Source organism: Mastigoproctus giganteus, chromosome 5, assembly GCF_048544385.1.
Source record: "Mastigoproctus giganteus isolate SK-2022 chromosome 5, ASM4854438v1, whole genome shotgun sequence".
Taxonomy (NCBI): domain Eukaryota; kingdom Metazoa; phylum Arthropoda; class Arachnida; order Uropygi; family Thelyphonidae; genus Mastigoproctus; species Mastigoproctus giganteus.
In genome coordinates, this window is record NC_143579.1 from 9,691,772 (window position 1) to 9,711,683 (window position 19,912).

Sequence of the window (19,912 nt, forward strand, 5' to 3'; positions counted from 1 at the left end):
TGTTAATTTATATGTATCCCATGCATTTTTCTTCTCTGCCATATGCCTCATTAGTTCATCTGACATCCATTTTGGCCTAAACCTTGAACAATATTTCTTAGTTGGTATGTAAAGCCTAGTAGCTTCCAAGATAAGTTCTTTGAATGCTTCCCATTTTGAATTTGCTGTTGGTAACATCATCAGTTGGTCCCACTGTATAGAATTTAAATACTGTCTCAGTCCATCGTAGTCGCCTTTATGGAAGCAATAACCCTTCCCTTTACCCCTAATGGTAGTTACCTCTTTCAGTAAATCCCACTTCAGCACACTGTGATCACTGCCACCTAGTGGTTCATTTATCTGCAGATTCTTAATGCATGAAGAATCACTGCTGATAATCAAATCAAGAGTATTACTCCCTCTAGTTGCCTCCCGAACATGCTGATGTAGAAAACAATCATCCAATAAATCCACAAAAGCCCTGCTAGTGTGTGAGTAACCAGCCCCCAAATTCCAGTCAATATCTGGGAAATTAAAATCTCCCATTATAAGACTCTCTGATTTACTGGCCCACTCTATTTCCCTGTACAGTTCCTTATTATACTCATCAGAGTCATTAGGCCTATAGCACACTCCTACTCTCAATTTTGATCTCCCAATGCTTATGTCACACCAAACTGACTCAACACTGCACTGTCCAGCGATGTCGACTGGCTTCACTTCCTTGGTTTTTATGTGTTTCTTAACTAATAGCATAACCCCTCCCCCCTTCCTATCCTGTCTATCCTTTCTGTAGACGTTGCACTCCCCAAATTGCAGCTCTGCATCCCTTATATCTGTGTGACACCACGTCTCTGATATCCCAACAATATCTGCCTTCGATGTTTTGAGCAATACCTCAAATTCATCAAATTTATTTACTAAACTCCTAGCATTGGTGTACACGCAAGTATACCTGCACCTGTTTCTATTCTTAGCTACCCTAACACAACCCATGTGTTTACTTGTACCGCAATGTCTCCCAGCAGCCTCTGAAATACCATGCATCTTGTTTTTCAGGCTTCTGCTCATTCTAATAGAAGCAGTGCAAGAATCTCTTTCACCTCTGCCAGTGGCTACTGTCAATCTATTGGTCTTTGTCTCCCCCCAAGCTAGCAGTTTTCCGACCCACCTAACACTGCCTCGATAGCATCAGCAAATATTCTTGCACCCTTTCTATTTAAGTGTATCCCATCCCTGTAGAAGCAATCTCTCCTGTTAACAAGTACAGTCCAGGCTGAAAAAAATTCTACCCCTTGAGCCTTGCACAATCTTTCCAGGGCCGAATTGATCGACAAGGCTTCATCAACATCTGGGAATTCATAGGCTGGAAAATCCCGGGAAGAGCTCTCAGAAACCCTCCAGTCCTCTGTTCAAACCTGCAGAAGCTCTCGACCTTCAAGTGGCACTTTCCCAACAGCATCATCGGCGCACTGAGCTATGCCGACATTGATTTTGATCTGTGGTCCAATGATTTGGCATCCAGGGAAAAAAAGAGAAAATTCATATTCATGTGCAGTCACCATTTTAGTGACAGTGGTGAGAATCACCACTGTCATTAAAATGGGCCTTCTTCGAAGTGCACTGCATCCAGTGCACTTCGAAATTTGTAATATTCGTAAATTTGTTTTCATATGTTTACCTACTATTCAAATAAGCTTAAAATTATTTAACTAAATTTGCATTTTTCACTGTCTATTGTTATAGCTGAGGATAGCAGAGCTAAAGCGCTGCACTGGACAAAGAATCAATGGCCTCGGAGGCACAATCTTACACCGGGGTCAAAAAATATTGTGCACGAAAGTTTGGTGAAGCCAGATAAAATACTTTTACCTCCACTGCATTTCAAGTTAGACATAATGAAGCAATTTGTTAAAGCACTGAATAAGGATGGCAAATGCTTTAAGTACCTTTGCAGTAAATTTCCCGGTTTATCTGAAGCAAAACTTAAGGAAGGTATCTTCATTGGTCCCCAAATTAGAAAATTGGTTTTAGATGGTCAGTTTGAAACTACTATGACTGATGTTAAAAGGGAAGCCTGGATTGCTTTTAAAAGTGTAATGGAAAACTTTCTGGGAAATTATAAATCACAGGATTATGAGAAAATTGTTCAAAATATGCTCGAAAGGCTTCGCAATTTAGGTTGCAATATGAGCATCAAAATTCACTTTTTGCATGCCCATCTTGATTTTTTCCCAGAAAATCTTACACAGATGAGCGAAGAACAAGGGGAGAGAATCCATCAGGACATAAAGGAAATATAGCAGAGGTACCAGAAAAGGTGGAATACAAGCATGATGGCCAACTACTGCTGGTGTTTAAAAAGAGAGAAACCTGGAACTGTACATAAAATAAAAACAATTAAACGTTCTTTTCAAACAGAGATGAAGGTCTGATTAATGAACGTTTCAGAATTTTGATTAATACTTGTTAGTATTTATGTATTTTTTGATGTATGAAAATGTAATCCTATCAATTTGTCATTACTAAATACAATAAAGTTATATACTTTCGTAAAAAACAATACTTTTTTATTTCTTAAATTGTGATGTATCTGGATGTGATAGAAAAAAATCTAAGTCATATCTGAAATCACAGCAACATATTTCGGCAGTAGGACCTACTGAAATTCAAACCCCAGTGAACAAACTTAAATTTGTAAACTAGTGTAATCATCTGTTGTTTCACAGAAGTGCGTTATCCACATCTTTCCATGAATTTTCTCTATCTCTGTTTACATGGTCACATTACCTGAATATCCGAATGAAACCGACATTTTGGACAGTTTAAAAAAAAAAAGAAAAGAAAAAAAATTCAAATTTAAGAGCTAGTGACAATACTGATGACGAGAGACGAAAAACAAGGACAACGAAGGCATTAATCCTTCTAAACATGAATTGTTGGCATTTGGTGAAAGCGAAGTTAGAAAATTGTCAATTAGGTTACAGTTAAATAAAAGAGATGCAAATCGTGGATACCTAATTGATAAGAAGGCTTCAGAAGAATTGAAGAATTTGATGAACGCTCTGAGTACGATACCAATTTCATCGAGTAAATGTGAATGAGGATTTTCACAAATGAATCTGATCACCAGCCCAACCAGCTCTTCGTTGATGACAAAAACAGTTTCTTCACTATTGTTTCTTAAAATTGTAGATCCGCTTCGATCCAACAAAATATGTCGATTCGTGGCTGCTTCGGAAACGTCATTCAGCAACTGACACACAAAGAGGAAGAAGAGACGTCGACATAGGACAGGGGGTCGGCAAACTGCGGCTCACAAGCTGCATGCAGCTCTTTTAACACGTAACTGTGGTTCTTTAACTTTACAGCTCACATGAAGCACAATTTGAAATGGAGTTAAGAGGACTTAAAAATCATGTGGAGTGCAAGACTAAAATGCCTTAAAACTGAAATTGACGATGCTGACCTTGCAATTCTACACAAATGGACGGCGATAGATAAGTTTAAAATACAGACCAAATTCTGTTTGATACGTGGAGTAGCGGACCCATATATAAATATTACCGGACTCATATATAAATTTGAAAATATCTGGATTTGGCCTGTCTCAGTTTTTGGTTCGACGTATTTCTGCGAGCAAATATTTTTGAACATGAACTATGTTAAAAATAAATCAAGAAACCGTCGTCTGAACAATGTGAGCATGTTTAAAGCTCAGCATGTTTAATTACGAAATACTTGGATGATATTGAGAGACTCGCTCAAGAAGTTCATCAGCAAAAGTAACATTAATTTGTACCTAACTGGATGTTTGTTACGTTTTTTCAATATTAATAAATATTTCAAATTATATATATATTTTTTTAATAAACACCTTCTCACTCTATTCCATTTCTAAAAAAAACCTCTTGCCTGCCCCCACCCCCCTCCTCCCAGCTTGAGCTGAGGCTCTTCGGATTCTCTCTCTCTTTTTTTTTCAATTCCTACTATTAGTTCACACTCTCCCTATATATATTTATATATCTTGTTCAAATTTTCAATTGTTAATAAAATACTTTTTATTCATCCACTCAAGTTCAAATACATTTTTTTAAACTTGTAGTGGATGACACTTGATGTTAATACAGTTTTTTCAAATATTAATTCATTAATTAAATTTAATTAATTAATTTTAGTTTTATATGTGAGAAAAAAATTTCTCTTATATAAGATATTTAGCAGGATATAAATTTAGGAATAAAATTGAAATCAACAGGCAGTAGCTCAATCGGTAAAATGCAAGGATTTCAGTATTTTTCACGTGAAGAATGCGAGTTCAATTATTGCGAAAATCAATAATTTTTTGATAAATTTTTGAAGTCGAAAGTTCGTTGTTGACATAAGTAGGAATTAAATTTAAAAAAAAATTTTTTTTTATATTACTTGTTTTAAATTAGATCAAAAATGGCTCTTCACTCAAAAGGTTGCCGACCCCTGACAACTTAATAAAAATTTGGAATATTCTACAAAAACTCTATTATGAAATTATTTTTACTTATGTTATTATTTTTTATTTATTTTATTCACATTTTACTTATTTTTTTATATACTTGAATAATAAATTTATGCTTAATAAACTGTGTTAATATACTTAATTTGTTGTTCTTATTCTAAAAACATTACTACTAAAGACGTGTAGACATGTATAGTATCTTATGTAGGACGGCACCTGAACGAAAGTTCAACTCCGTCTTTGTACACTGTGATGGTTACAGAGCACTGTAACAGGCCAGAAATGTGTGTAACGTTATGTTCGTGCAGTGTGTGTGTTGTTGTGTTGTTTAGTTGTTTCTGGCCGTTTTGTCACCAGGCAAGCGATCACCTGGAAAGCCTGCCCAGTGTCCGTCGACACCACGGGGAGGTAGGCCACAACTGCGCAAGAACCATGGCCAACCTCAACAGTCACGTACTGAATGTCCAAAGAGGGTTTGGAGCCATTCAAAAGAACCCCGTGCCAGCAAGCCGGCAACAACGCACACGTGCACTCCCAGGAGACAGGACAGCAGAAGACGAAGAAATAAGGATGAGAATAGCATAAAGTAAAAAAATAAAATAAAATAAAATAAAAATAAATAATAATAATAAAAAAAAAAAAAAAAAAGTAAAATAAAATCTTTATCCATTTCTTGCCCACATCTGTATGCAGTGCTGCCCAAAGTGGTCCACAAGGAGAAAAGGTATATTGTCAAACAGAAGTTGTAATGTCATTCAATCATGATCGGCAGGAACAAGTTCTAGATATAATTCTGAATTCTGTTAAACTGGAGTGGTGTCAGAAGTCTCTGGTAGATGACGGTATCACTGAGCAGAGGTTTAGTTGAAGAGAGTCTTGATAAAGGATGAGTCAGAGAAGTGCAGCATCTGTTAAAATCTTTGCGTGGTCTTGAAAGCCACAACAATTTTGTATATGACGTCATCAGGACGACGAGGCAGCGCACAGTTGTATTATGATTTATGATGCATTTTCAGTTTCATTTCTTGAATTAACATTGAGGTTGAGAGCCTTCCTGCGATTAAAAGCAGCATTGCAGAAGGTTTGAAGGGCCTGGAAATTGTTGACAGAAATGAGTATCTTCTCACCTCCGGGACACAAGTTTGGTACTGTTGCCTTAAGAGCCGATCTTAGATCCTCGTAAATGGAGCATTCAAAAAGTACGTGAGGAGAGTCTTCCGGTAGCCCACATCGACAGGAGACTGTATTGGAAAGTCTGAATTGGTAGAGTTTTGCATTAAGCAAACCATGCCCAGTTAGTATGTAGGAGGTAAACAGTGAGGGTGAAAACCATTTTCTGGTGGATGATGAGAGTAGTGCAGTTACGTCGGGAACGAAGTTTTTGGTGATAGCTCCTTTTTCGGTAGAATTCCATCTATTCTGCCAGGTATTCACTAACAAATTCCAGCATCTGGTTCGCTCAGTTTTGGGATCAGTCTGAGGGTTAACAATGATTCCCTGAAATTCCACAGAAATGCCTTTGCGGATGTAAAAAGCAAAGCCTCTAAACACAACATGCAAGTCAAGTGGTATGGTGCCTGCAAGAGTCTGTAAAGCTGGAATTGATACTGTTCGGCAAACGTGAAGTAGGCTGAGGAGAAAGCAACGCTGAATAGTGGATAACTTGGTTTGTACTGTTTTGAGTGCAGTACGTCTAAACCAAAGGCTGGCAGCGTAGGTTGTAATTGGGATTATGGCAGCATTATAAAATAGATGTAGGGTTTTAGTGTTCAGTCCCCAGTCTTGTCTGGTAATTTGGAGCAGCATTGCGGTAAAACTCTTAACTTTGACGGACAGATGTTGAATATGCTCAGTAAAGGAAAAGCGGTCGTCAATGATGACTCCTAAAAATTTGGTGCTTCGGACAAGTGGAAGTGATTTCTTGTCAAGTTTTACAACAGGTGGTCTGCGATAGTCTAATTTGTGTTTAAAAATCATGATCTTCGATTTTGTTGGGGATAATTTTAATTTGTTCTTAGAGGACCAGGACGATAGTTCAAAGAGTACTTTATTGGCATAGAGTTCTAATTCAGATCTTGAGTTTCCATTCACTAAAATGATAATGTCATCTGCATACGCAAGTTGTTGCACATTTTGAAATTCAGTCGTCCTAAGCAGCCAACCATCGAGAACTAGGTTCCAAATCAAGGGACCTAAAATTGATCCTTGGGGGCAACCACGAGAGACAGATATGTTAATCTTCGTGCTTTTAGTGATGACGGTGACGGTGCGATCAGCAAAATAGTTTCTAACAAGTTTATAAAGCTGAAGAGAGCAGTGATTGGAACGGAGTCTGCTGAGGGCACTTTCCCACCATAAATTATCAAAAGCGCCCTCAAAATCGATAAAGATTGCCATAACATACTTGGAAGTGGAGCAGTCAATGAGGTGGTGGAGTTCTACTACTAAAGTAACAATATCAGAAAAAAAAAATTTGAGTACTTTCATATCCTTTTCAATTTTTTCTGATAGCAAAAAATTAAAGAATGAGTACCGCCACCTATTTTTTTTACAAAAAAAAGCACTGGTAATAACCATATAGTGCAAGGAAGCCACAGGGTTTTGCTGCACTGGCTGTGAGGTGGGGGGGGGGGCAACGAAGAGATTAAAAATAATTATTTGCTTTCCCCTCTCACAGGTAACTATCTGGTTGACCTTTGAATTTATTCAACTGTCAGCCTCAACTATCTGCGAAGGCAACCTGTTCCAAAAAATTAATGAAGCTCACTGGCTAAAAGAAGACTTCCTACAATCTAATCTAAACCTCAACCCCTGTCATTTGAATTTACGGCTCTTAGTTCTGGAATTCTTTATAACAATGAAAATTCCACCTTCATTCATTTTAATAACACCACTCAGAGCCTTTTTACGGCTCTTAGTTCTGGAATTCTTTATAACAATGAAAATTCCACCTTCATTCATTTTAATAACACCACTCAGAGCCTTATAAACCTCAATCGGGTCATTTCTGAGATGCCTGGTTCCCAAGCTCTGTAGCCCACATAATCTGACTCTGCTCGTATGGTCGCCCTTTTGCCGATGCCACAATGAGATTTAGCATTAGTATTAGTAGACATATATGATGCAAGAAAGCAAGCTTATATAGCATCAGCCAAAATCAACCACCCACTGGAGAAAGATCTATTCTACAGCTGTTTTTCCTCAATTTGAATTTATGCCCCCTCAGGTGCATAATCTGGGCAAGAGGATGAATCATCAGCATTAATCTTGCTCAAACAATTCAGGGTCTTATACACCTCAATCAGATCACCCTGCAGGTGCTTAGTCTCCAGACTGCAATCTGCAGAACTTAAGCCTTTCTCTTTGTTCCCCTTCTTTCGTTGTCCTTCTCCAATAGCCCCACATCCTTCCTAAAATAAGGTTTCGAGACCTGCACACCGTACTCAAGGTGTGGGCTGACCACTGCCTTATACAAAGGGATAATCACCTTATCCCTGCCAGCAAAATTCCTGTATATCATTGGCAAGACCTCCATCAGCTGCTCTGGCAGCCTGTCTGCACCTCAGAAAACTTCATATCTGACTGCACAATTATGGTTATGCAGCTGGTCAGAATTTTGTACATCCCTGGGAGACAGGTGATTGCCTATATTTCGCCGGATTTCTTGTATCTTGGTCTTTAACCTTCAGATATGTGATTCCTTGAGTGAGAAACTCTGGGTGCCTGTATTGCTACCAAGTACACAGAGTGGTTATGTCTGGTGTTATTGTTGGTCGAGGAACTTTGACTATCCTAGAGGTGTTCAGGATTGCAACCTTTTGGAGTTCTTTGTAGGTGTTCATAGGGAGACCTATTGCTGCTAGGTTGTTATGTAGGGTTTTTGGCACCATACCAGTGGTTAACATGATGATTGGGATGGTTATTACTTGTTGTATATGCCATATCTCTTTGACCTGCTGTCTTCGGTTCGTGTACATCCTGATCCTTTCCTCATGAGTTTTCTGGAGGTTAACAGTGGTGCACATTGCTATGTCAATCAGATAGCTAGCCTTTTTCTTGTTGTCGACAAGGTTTATGTCTGGTCTATTGTGCAGGATTGTCTTGTCTGTTATTACGGCATGGTTCCAATAAAGCTTGAGAGTTAGGGTATCTAGTACTACCTGGGGTTTGTATTTGTAATACAGTACACATTCTTTGATCAACTGGTATTTCTCCGCTAGCTTCTGATGTATTATCCTGGCTACCTGGTCGTGTCTAAGAGTGTACTCCATCAGGGTGATCACCTTGTATCCTGCAGTGATGTGTTGAATTGTTTCTGAGGCCATATGGCATCATAAACGTGTCATCTGACACTCCGGGCTCCTTGGTGATGTATTTTCTATAGTTTCTGGTATTGATTACCTGGTCTTGGATGATGAGCTCATGAGACATGCATTGGATGTCATTTTATCTATGTGATCTTGATGGAGGTCATTGTAGTGTCTATTGTGGAATATCTTCGCCCATCTTTCTAGCTTCCTTTGTGCCGTCTGAGTGGGAGGGGACTCCTCACTTAGGTTGAATGGGGTGTGCAGTCTATCTTTCTAATGGCCTGGTAGATTGCTGCTGCTGTGTTTTTCTGGAAGTAATCCTACAGGTTAGCTATTGCTGTTTTCTGTTACTCGATGAGGTCTATCAGGCCTCTTCCTCCTCCTCCTATCCAAACTACTGTCGGTGTCTCCACTGATGACTTTAGGTGGAGTTGGCAGCTCTTGGTCATCATTGTCCTTCTCATGATTTCCTCCAGCAGGGTGTTAGTCCAATCTATCATCCCGAAAGAGTATGTTAGCACTGGGACTGCATAGGTGTTTACGGCTTTGTGTTCCCTCTGTTCAGCCTTCTTTGAGCAAGCTTCTGAATCTCTGATGGTATTTTTTGGTTAGGCAGGCCTTGATTTCTTTTTTCTCTAACTGCTGAGTCTACATCATCCCCAGGTATTTGTAGGTCTCCTGAAATGGGGATTCAGCAGCTTCCTTGCACTATATGGTTATTACCAATGCTTTTTTTGTAAAAAAAAAAAAAAATAGGTGGCGGTACTCATTCATTAATTTTTTGCTATCAGAAAAAATTTAAAATGAAAAGGATATGAAAAGTACTCAATTTTTTTTTTTTTCTGGGGGATTCCCTGAACATCACTAAACCGACTGCATGATGGCAATCGGTTTAGTGATGTTCTTGACCTTGATGGTGGTACACCATTTCACCATAGTTGCTTCTAGGAAGTTTGCTACTGTCAGATTGACTTTGTAGATCTTAAGCATCTCTATTAGCCAGCTATGAGGCACGAAGTCGAAGGCTTTGCGGTAATCGATACAGAATGTACATCTTTGCGGCAGTGTACAGGTTGAGATGCATCTTGTACACTTGCTCTTTGACTGCAGCATCTAGGTTAATTGTTCCTTGCAAGCTTTGCTTATCCACTTGCATTGTTTCGGCTGTTTAGCCATTGTATTCTGGCTTTCAAAGTGGTCAGGATCTTGTACATCGTTGGAAGACAGGTAATCAGCCTGTATTTTGCTGGGTTTCTTGTATCTTGGTCTTTAGCCTTCAAATATGCGATTCCTTGCATGAGGAAACTCTGGGTTTGTCTCTGGGTGCCTTATCATTCGGGTGAACTGCTCAGCTAGGTGCTTGTGTGTGCAAGTGAGCTACTTGTACCAGTAGTTTTGGACATTATTTCTGATCGACTGTTGTACTTCTTCCTCTCGAATCTCCCAATCTCTCATCTCTTGTACATCCTTGGTTTTCTTCCATTCTAGTTCTATCCAGGGGACTCTGTTGTTATGACTGACTTCACTGCTCCATATGTTGCCCCAGAACTCTTTGATCGTCTTTTACTCAGGTGCTCCGTTTCCATCTTTCCAGTCTTCTCCGAGACTCCTGTAGAAAGGCTTTAGGCTTTCATTGAAGATTGGGTTGTTTATTTTCCTGAGAGCTCTCTTTGAATCAGCGTAGTCTCTTGCTGAGTGCAAGGAGGTTATGCTTCTGTGTGTCTAAGTATTTGCCTATTCTCTGATTTTTGGTCTCGTGTTAGCTGTGGATGCTGTCTCTCTTGAGGATGCTCTTCACTTTCCCAATCAATTTCTTACTGCTATTATCCCGTTGGTACTGGGTCAATTGGCATATCTTGACTCTTAATTCTTCTATCTTCTGCTGAAGTCTTCTTTCCCAAGCTGGTGGTTCCTTCTTTTTTCAGTTCTCCTGCTGCTGGTCTCTAATAGCACACCACATCGAGTTTCTGGCAGAAACTTGATGTGCATCCAGTATTCTGGCAGCATCGGCAAGTAGGAGTCTGTCAGCAGCATGGTGTTATGATGGATATCAGCAAGATGTCTGAAATGGCACCTTATGTACAGTGCTTTAGGTGATTGCTTAATAAACTATATTATTAATTTCATGTGGTATATGAGTGGCATTAAAAATAGTAATAATCTTAATGGAAAACAATCACATAATATCCTTCCCTTACTATAGTAGAAACAATTTTTGTCAAAGTACATAAAAAACAAGAAGCAAGTAAAAAGTATGATGACAGTTATTTGTATTTCGGTATTTTACGTGTTGGAAATAAAGTTCTTGATGCACAGTGCATCATATATAATAAAAGACTAGCAAACAGTTCTTTGGCTCCCACTAAATACTGGCATTTGGAACAAACAGCTGAATACAAAGACAAAGATAAAAGTTTTTTTTTAAGAAGCAGCGCGATTCATTTGGAAACTCAACTTTTGATGATTAAAATTGCTAAAACAGACAATGAAAGGGCAACAGCAGCATCTTATCAAGTAAGTTAGATCATAGTGCTTATCAGAGAAATGCGCACACTATTAGAGTAACACTTATCAAGCCATGCGTGAAAGATATTGTTAACATACATGTTGAACAAACAGTCTGCTAAAAAAAAAAAATTGATGCAGTACAATTATCAAATAACACTGTTACTCGTTGTATTAAAGATCTTTCCAATTACATAAAAAAAAAGCTAGTTTGTGAATCTCTGCTAAGCAAGAGTACTGGGGAAGAAATATTCAACTGCATTAACTATTTTATCAGGAAGCATGAAATTAGTTAGGGAAAATTCAATGATATACATACTGATGGGGCTCAAGCAATGGTTGGGAAGATGAAGGGAGTTGTGACATGAGATCAGGATGCATTTACCAGGGCATACAGATGACTGAACACGAAACTATGTGACTCGCTGTTTGTGTCGTCGAGGAGTGGGAGGTGCTTAGTCTTGATTGCATCCTGTGCTGTTACCACATGACTTTTGGGAGGTGCTTAGTGAGGATTGCATCTTGTGCTGTTTTTTTTAAAAGTTTTTTTCCCTTTCACAGACTACATTTCTACTGTTCATTCAGTTGATATTATCACAGGCCATCCATTTTTTTATGATTACATCTTCAGTGTATGGTATCAATGTTCGGGTAAAATAGAGAAACAAGTTCTCCTCTCCTCCACTCCCCCTCAGCACTGATTTATCGGAAAATGAGTTTCACCCCCACCAGGTGCTGGTTTAAATCCCGAAAGAATTTCACCCCAAAATCGGGAAATGAGACTTTCATTTTAATTCATCAGTTTTAGATGTATATGGCACCAGCAAAGTATAAAATTAGGAATTGTATGAAATATCTAGGTATTCTAGATATCACTGGTCATCCATTTCTATAATTATAGCTTGCTCCTAACCATAGATTTTCTATAATTAGTTAGCTTTAGCGTTTGCAGTTTTTTTCCTTCATTTAAGCTCCATCATATTCTCCTGTATCGTATTGTCCTTCCAGAAAGATTGATTGCATGGGATGTGGCCTGTTCCTGCCAATCAATACTACCATAATTCCCCCTTGACAAAACAAACAGCAAGTCGTGTAGTTTCTCGTTAGTCTGCTATGTTTGCAGCAGTCAATTCTTTTTTACAAATCATAAATGTGGCACCAAAAAGCACTAACAACTGTGTTCTGCACAGACAAACACTGACTACATGGCAGTAAAAAAATTAACAGTATATCTAAAAATTGTGCTGGATGAAGCTGTACAAATGATTAATTTTGTCAAGCCTTGACCACTTCAATTCAGGTTATTTAAAATTGTGTGATGAAATAGGTAGTCGGCATAAAGCACTTCTTTTACATATAGAAGTAAGGTCGCTGTCCAGAGAAAAGTGCTTGACTTTCTGAACTCCTGGTACAGTCTGTCCTCGTATAGCACGATAGTTGTGTTCCTAGAAACCATTGTGCAATGCAAAATCGTGCAATATAAACAACAGGCCCTGTGGGAAAAGTGGGGTTAGGTACCGACCACCCAAGATTGAACACATTTGGAACCAAACACAATAAATAATCGGGTAATTTTAATCGTTATAAAATACTTACATATTTTATAAATATTATGTTATAAAATACTTACGTATTTTATAACATAATATTTTTATTATAATATAATAAATAATAAAAAATATTTATTTTTTATTATTTATTTAAATAATAAAAATTTATTAATAAAATAGTAAAAAAATTTATTATATTAAATAAAATAGTCATAATAAAATACTTACGTATTTTATAATACGTAAGTATATAGTATGAATCAGAGCTGTAATACTCAATATGTTCTACGTTGATAATAATATTAGTAAATTAATAAGAGGAGTTTACCTCAATATAGTACGAGGAACAATAATATTAGTAAATTAATAAGAGGAGTTTACCTCAATATAGTACGTGGAACAGTGAGGTACGTTTACCTCAATATAGTACGTAGTACGTACTATATTGAGGTAAACTCCTCTTATTAATTTACTAATATTATGTTCCTCGTACTATATTGAGGTAAACTCCTCTTATTAATTTACTAATACGTAAGTATAAATTATAATACGTATGTTGTAATAAAATGCTTACGTATTTTATCACGACTATTACGTAATAAAATATTGCTAATGCTTTTGCTTCTATCGTAAGCAAACTTGTTTTTTGTTTGATTTTCTATCCAAACAGATGACAGCTGTTCCATCTCTTCCAATTCTTTGTGTCTTAATCTAATGGATTTTAATTACACTTTGAGTTGTTCCTGCTATGAAAGTTTTTATTTTCTTTGCATTCTTTCTAATTCTCGGCGTTGCCTCATTGCGGTCTGTAGCACGTGCAATATCACATGGTCTTTCATTTTGCTCAAAGCGTTTCACAATTTCATATTTTTTCTCTATCGACAGAGGCGGACTGGTCATAAGCCTTACCCGGGAAACTCCGGTGGGCCGGGGGCCGGTGTGATTTTGGCCATAAACGCTACTATGAGGCCACTATAAATTTTCCCGGGTAAGAATTTTTGACCCAGTCCACCTCTGTTTATCGATATTGCTTTTTTTTTTCTCTCTCTCTCTGAATCTGCAGTGTCTATTTGTATTTGTATCGCCAGGACGCTTCCTTTTCACACCTTTTAAGTATTTTACTAATTTTTAGGGAATAAAGCACAATTACAAAACGAGGAGGCACACTTGATACACATAAAGCTGCACCCGTGTAGCAACTGAATAAACAACACCATAAAGGCAGAGAGATACACTATTAACACCTCACATTTTACTAAAGCACATTTCTGGGGGTTACTACCAAAAAACAATTTCCAGTTGCGTTTCTGCTAGTGGAATCTGTTATAAACTGGTAGTAAACGCCATCTAATTGCATTTGCAATTATATCGATAGCTGGAATTGTGTTGGTTTTTACATTATTATGGTGAAATGTGTTTCCCTTCACTGATATAAAAAACAAATACATTTTCAGAATCTTCTCTTCATTCCTATCGTGTTGCGTTCGGTTGGGGTGATTCTGTGTTCGACTGCCATTTCTTGTAAACACAAAGGCGAATCGTGCATAAGCGAATTCGGTTCGTGTTATATAAGATATCGTTCCCCTATTTATAAATCGTGTATGATCGAATTCGTGTTATGTAAACACGAGTTATACGAGGACCGACTGTATTCACTTCTGGTAACTTGGTACAAAATTTTCATGACTTGCTTGACAAATTCATGGGGGCTGATCAGAATCTTATATTACAGATTTTTTTTCAAAATTAAATGAAATTAATCTATCACTGCAAGTAAAGAATGTAACAATGGATAAAATTTCACTCTTTAAAAAGAAACAAATTTTGCAAACCCCAGGGGGCTCACATCTGGTGAGTATGGGCTTGACACACCCAGGGTCCTGAGCTGGATATCATCATTCTTCTCTTTCTTAGTGATTAGTATTAGCAATGGCCACTTGGTGCAAGGAAGCCTATGACTTATGCTACACCAGCCAAAAAAAAATAATAAAATAAAATAACAAAAAAATAAATAAATAAAATAAAATAATTATAATAATAAAAAATAATACGAGAAAAGGAAATAGACAACCTATGCATTTCACTCCTCCCATAGGTAATTATCCAGCTGACCTTTCAATTTTCCCAAACTGTCAGCCTCTACCACCCACATAGGTAGGGTTGTCAGGTTTTCCTTAAAAATAAAGGAAGATTTTTGTCGATAAAATTAGTTTTAAAAAATACAAGAAAATTCAAATTCTGATATTTTAATTGTACTTATTTTGACATTTTGCCCTTTTTTAACAATTGTTTATCCTGTATTACTTACTGAAGGAACTCTTTACATGTAAAAGATTCATTTCATTTCAAAAGATTCATTCATTGCAATCTGCAACTCTGCCTCGATTAATTCTCGGTGACTTCTATTTCTGACATTTGTCCACTTCATTTTCATTAACGAAAACACCCTTTCTACTACAGAATTTGAGCCATGAATACTTAACAAATATCCTAACTATTCTACTGATATTGGGTACATTTTCTTTAGAACCTTTGAAAAAAAAAAAAAAAAAAAACCAAGCCACTTGTGCACATCACTTCCTGTACACAACACTTTCCAGCAACTTCAACCTATTCTCACAAAACTCTTCATACAATTTGTCCAGATTTACACATTCTTGGAGTTTTTTCAGCATTAGCATTAGTAGAGGCATATGATGCAAGAAAGCAAGCTTATTCAGCATCAGCCAAAAAAAAAAAAAAAAAACACACACCACTCCCATTTCACCCCTCCGTTCGTTCGAAATACCTGTCCAGTTGAGCCTTAAATTTGTTTAGGCTATCAACCTCAACAACAAGTGATGGAAGTCGGTTTCACCAACCAACCACCCGCTGGCCAAAGGCAAATTTCCGCACATCTATCCGACATCTGTCCTTCCTCAATTTGAATTTATGCCCTCTGAGCTGATTATTCTGAGCAAGATGAAGAATCCCATTGGCATTGAGCATGCTCAAACCATTCAAAGCCTTATACACCTCTATCAGATCACCTCGCCAGTGCCTAGTCTCCAGACTCTGTAATTTGCAAAACTTAAGCCTTTCTTCGTAAGAGCAACCCTTTGTTCCATTCACTAATCTTGTTGCCCTTCTCTGTACCTGTTCCAGCAGCTCTACATCCTTCTTGAAATGAGGCCTCCAGACCTGTATACAGTACTCAAGATGTGGCCTAACCATTGCCTTATACAAGGGAATAATCACCTCCTTATCCCTGCTAGAAAAATTCCTGTATATCATTGACAAGACACCATGAGCTACTCTTGCAGCTCGTCTGCACTGCTCAGAGAACTTCATATCTGCCTGCACAATTACCCCCAGGTCCTTTTCATTCTCCACCACTGTCAGTGTAGTACCGCAGAGTTGATACGTTGCTCTGGGGTTACTGTTTCCCATATGTAGTACTTTACATTTGTCAATGTTAAACTTCATTTGCCACCTCTCAGCCCATCTGTTCAACCTCTCCAGATCCTGTTGCAGCAGCATAGCGTCAGTGGTGTCCTTAACAACCCTGGCAACTTTGTATCATCTGCAAACTTGGACATTAAACTTGATATCCCATCATCAATATCATTCATAAACACCGAAAACAACAACGGACCCAACACTGAACCCTGAGAAACTCCACTAATAACATTAGTCCACGTTGAGCAGTGTCCATTGATTACCACTCTGTCTTCTGCCACTCAACCATCCCCTTATCCATAGCAGCAATTTGCATCCAATGCTACACTGCTCCAATTTGTGCAGCAGTCTTCCATGTGCAACAGTATCAAAAGCCTTTCTAAGATCCAAATATATAATATCAAAGTTATTCCCTGCATCCAGTTCTTTTGTGACTACATCATAGTATCCAATCAAATTGGTCAGGCAAGACCTGCCCTTAACAAAACCATGCTGCGTCTGAGCTATAACTGAATTCTTGTCTAGATGATCCTGCAGTGCTTCTTTAACCAGTGCCTCCATTAATTTACCTGGAACAGAAGTTAAACTAACAGGTCTATAATTACTTGTGTCAGCCTTTGATCCTCCTTTGTGAATTGGGGTTACATTTGCACATCTCCAGTCTATGGGTACCTCCCCTGAGTCCAAAGAAACTCTCATAATTATGGCTAGGGGTTTGCTTACTTTCTTTGCTGCTTCCTTTAATATAACTGGATAGATCCCATCCACCCCAGGTGCCTTTTTTATGTTTATCCTCAACAATCTCTCCTCCACTTTCCTCTCAGTTATTACAAAATCATCCAGCTCACTGCCAATGTTTACTTTACCTACACATCATTCTCCTTCCTGAATAACTCCTCATGCGTGAATGTAGATGCAAAATACTCGTTTAGATTGTTAGCCACCTGAGCAGGATCCTCAACTGTTGAACCATCAATATCCAGTGGACCAATCTGATTCATCCCTTTCCTTCTTGAGTTTAAATAGGTAAAGAACTCTTTTCTGTTTTTCTTTGCATCCTTTGCCAAGGATTTTTCGTAGTCTGCCTTTGCCTGCCTAATCTCCTTTGTGACTTGGTTACAGACCAACTTATATCTATCATAGGCTTCCATGTCACCCATTAATTTGTATGTATCCCATGCAACACATCATTCTCCTTCCTGAATAACTCCTCATGCGTGAATGTAGATGCAAAATACTCGTTTAGATTGTTAGCCACCTGAGCAGGATCCTCAACTGTTGAACCATCAATATCCAGTGGACCAATCTGATTCATCCCTTTCCTTCTTGAGTTTAAATAGGTAAAGAACTCTTTTCTGTTTTTCTTTGCATCCTTTGCCAAGGATTTTTCGTAGTCTGCCTTTGCCTGCCTAATCTCCTTTGTGACTTGGTTACAGACCAACTTATATCTATCATAGGCTTCCATGTCACCCATTAATTTGTATGTATCCCATGCATTTTTCTTCTCTGCCACATGTCTCATTAGTTCATCTGACAACCATTTAGGCCTAAACCTTGAACAATATTTCTTAGTTGGTATGTAAAGCCTGGTAGCCTCCAAGATTAGTTCCTTGAATGCTTCCCATTTTGAGTTTGCTGTTGGCAACATCATCAGTTGGTCCCACTGTATAGAATTTAAATACTGTCTCAGACCATCATAGTTGCCTTTACGGAAACAAAAACCCTTCCCTTTACCTCTGATGGTAGTTACCTCCTTGAGTAAATCCCACTTCAACACACTATGATCACTGCCACCACCTAGTGGTTCATTTATCTGCAGATTCTTAATGCATGAAGAATCACTACTGATAATCAGATCAAGAGTATTGCTCCCTCTTGTTGCCTCACGAACATGCTGATGTAGAAAACAATCATCCAATAAATCCACAAAAGCCTTGCTAGTGTGCGAGTGACCAACCCACAAATTCCAGTCAATATCTGGGAAATTAAAATCCCCCATTATAAGACTCTCTGATTTACTGGCCCACTCTATTTCCCTGTACAATATCTTATTATACTCATCAGAGTCATTAGGCCTATAGCACACTCCTACTCTCAATTTTGATTTCCCTATGCTTATGTCACACCATACTGACTCGACACTGCCCTGTCCATCGATGTCGACTGGCTTCACTTCCTTGGACTTTGTGTTTCTTAACTAATAGCATAACCCCTCCTCCCCTCCTGTCCTGTCTATCCTTTCTATACACATTGTATTCCCCAAATTCCAGTTCCGCATTCCTTATATCTGTGTGACACCAAGTCTCTGATATCCCAACAATATCTGCCTTTGATGTTTTGAGCAATATCTCAAATTCATCAAATTTATTTACCAAACTCCTAGCATTGGTGTACACGCAGGTATACATGCACCTGTTTCTATTCTTGGCTACCCTAACACAACTCATGTGTTTACTTGTACCGCAATGACTCCCAGCAGTCTCTGAAATATCAAAGAAGCACACTGTCTTTCTTTAGATGCTGTCTCCATAACTGAATTCCAAGTGTGGTCTAACAATAGCCTTATAAAATAAGATTATGACATCCTCATCTCTACCAGCAATTGTTCAATAAATCATCAATAGGACACCATGGGTCTTCCTTGCAACCAGTCTACAATGCTCAGAGAACTTCATGTCTGACCATATCATAATACCCAAGTCCCTGATTCCCTTCTACTTTTATCTCTCTCTCTCTCTCTCTCTCTCTCTCTCTCTCTCTCTCTCTCTCTCTCTCTCTCTCTCTCTCTCTCTCTCTCACACAGGGTAACTCAGAAATTTTTTTTGGGTGGTGCAGCAGACTTCAAGCCTCAGGCTTCATTGTACCAAATGGCTAATAATAATAATATATTTTGAAGAACTAAATAACTTCAACTGCATCCCCATGTTACATAAATTTCTGACAGAAATTTATGTAACATAGGCTTGCAGTCATCTTTATTAGAATATTTTCCTACAACCACCAATGATGATAATTCTTGGAGTTGAAATCCATTTATAATTACAGATGAACGAGTTGGCTTTACTGCACTTTTCCTATTACACTGCAGCAAAAGCCAATATATCGGAACAGACTTGCTGCACCAGACATGAAGATTCAACTTTCAGCATTATTCCTATTATTAAGCGAATTTGTGATACAAAAATGTCAAAACACCAAATCCTATTAAAACTAAATTTGTTTATTAAATTTTAAAAATCTAATTTCTTTTGTTTTTGAATGAATATAACTTTTTTTTTTTTATGTAGAACACAGTTGTTAATTTTGAATGGATTTTTATACTTTATATGTGCTTTCCTGATATAAATTGTGCATCAATGATATTTTATGTTTTTATATTGATTTTGTTTTTAAAATAAAATATGTCTGAGAATTAATTATGTATTTTTTATTTCAAAAACCAAATAACCACAAAAGAATAAGTTGCGTAAATATATTGTAAGATAAAAGGTGTTCCGTAACTAAAAAAAGTTTGGCAAACGCTGATATATTTATTATAAATACCTAAGAAAATTCACAAGGAACAATTTTGTTCAGCATGGAGTTCTGCAAAAAAAATTTTTTGGTTAAAAGGCATCATTAGGTAACAAATATGA

At 37.8% G+C, this 19,912-nt stretch overlaps 1 protein-coding gene across 5 annotated transcripts in view; it reads right to left on the minus strand.

Annotated features, from left to right (window-relative positions):
* ksr (kinase suppressor of ras) overlaps window positions 1–19,912 on the minus strand; it is a 341,876-nt gene that overhangs the window by 290,150 nt on the left and 31,814 nt on the right. The gene's annotated exons all lie outside the window — the stretch shown is intronic.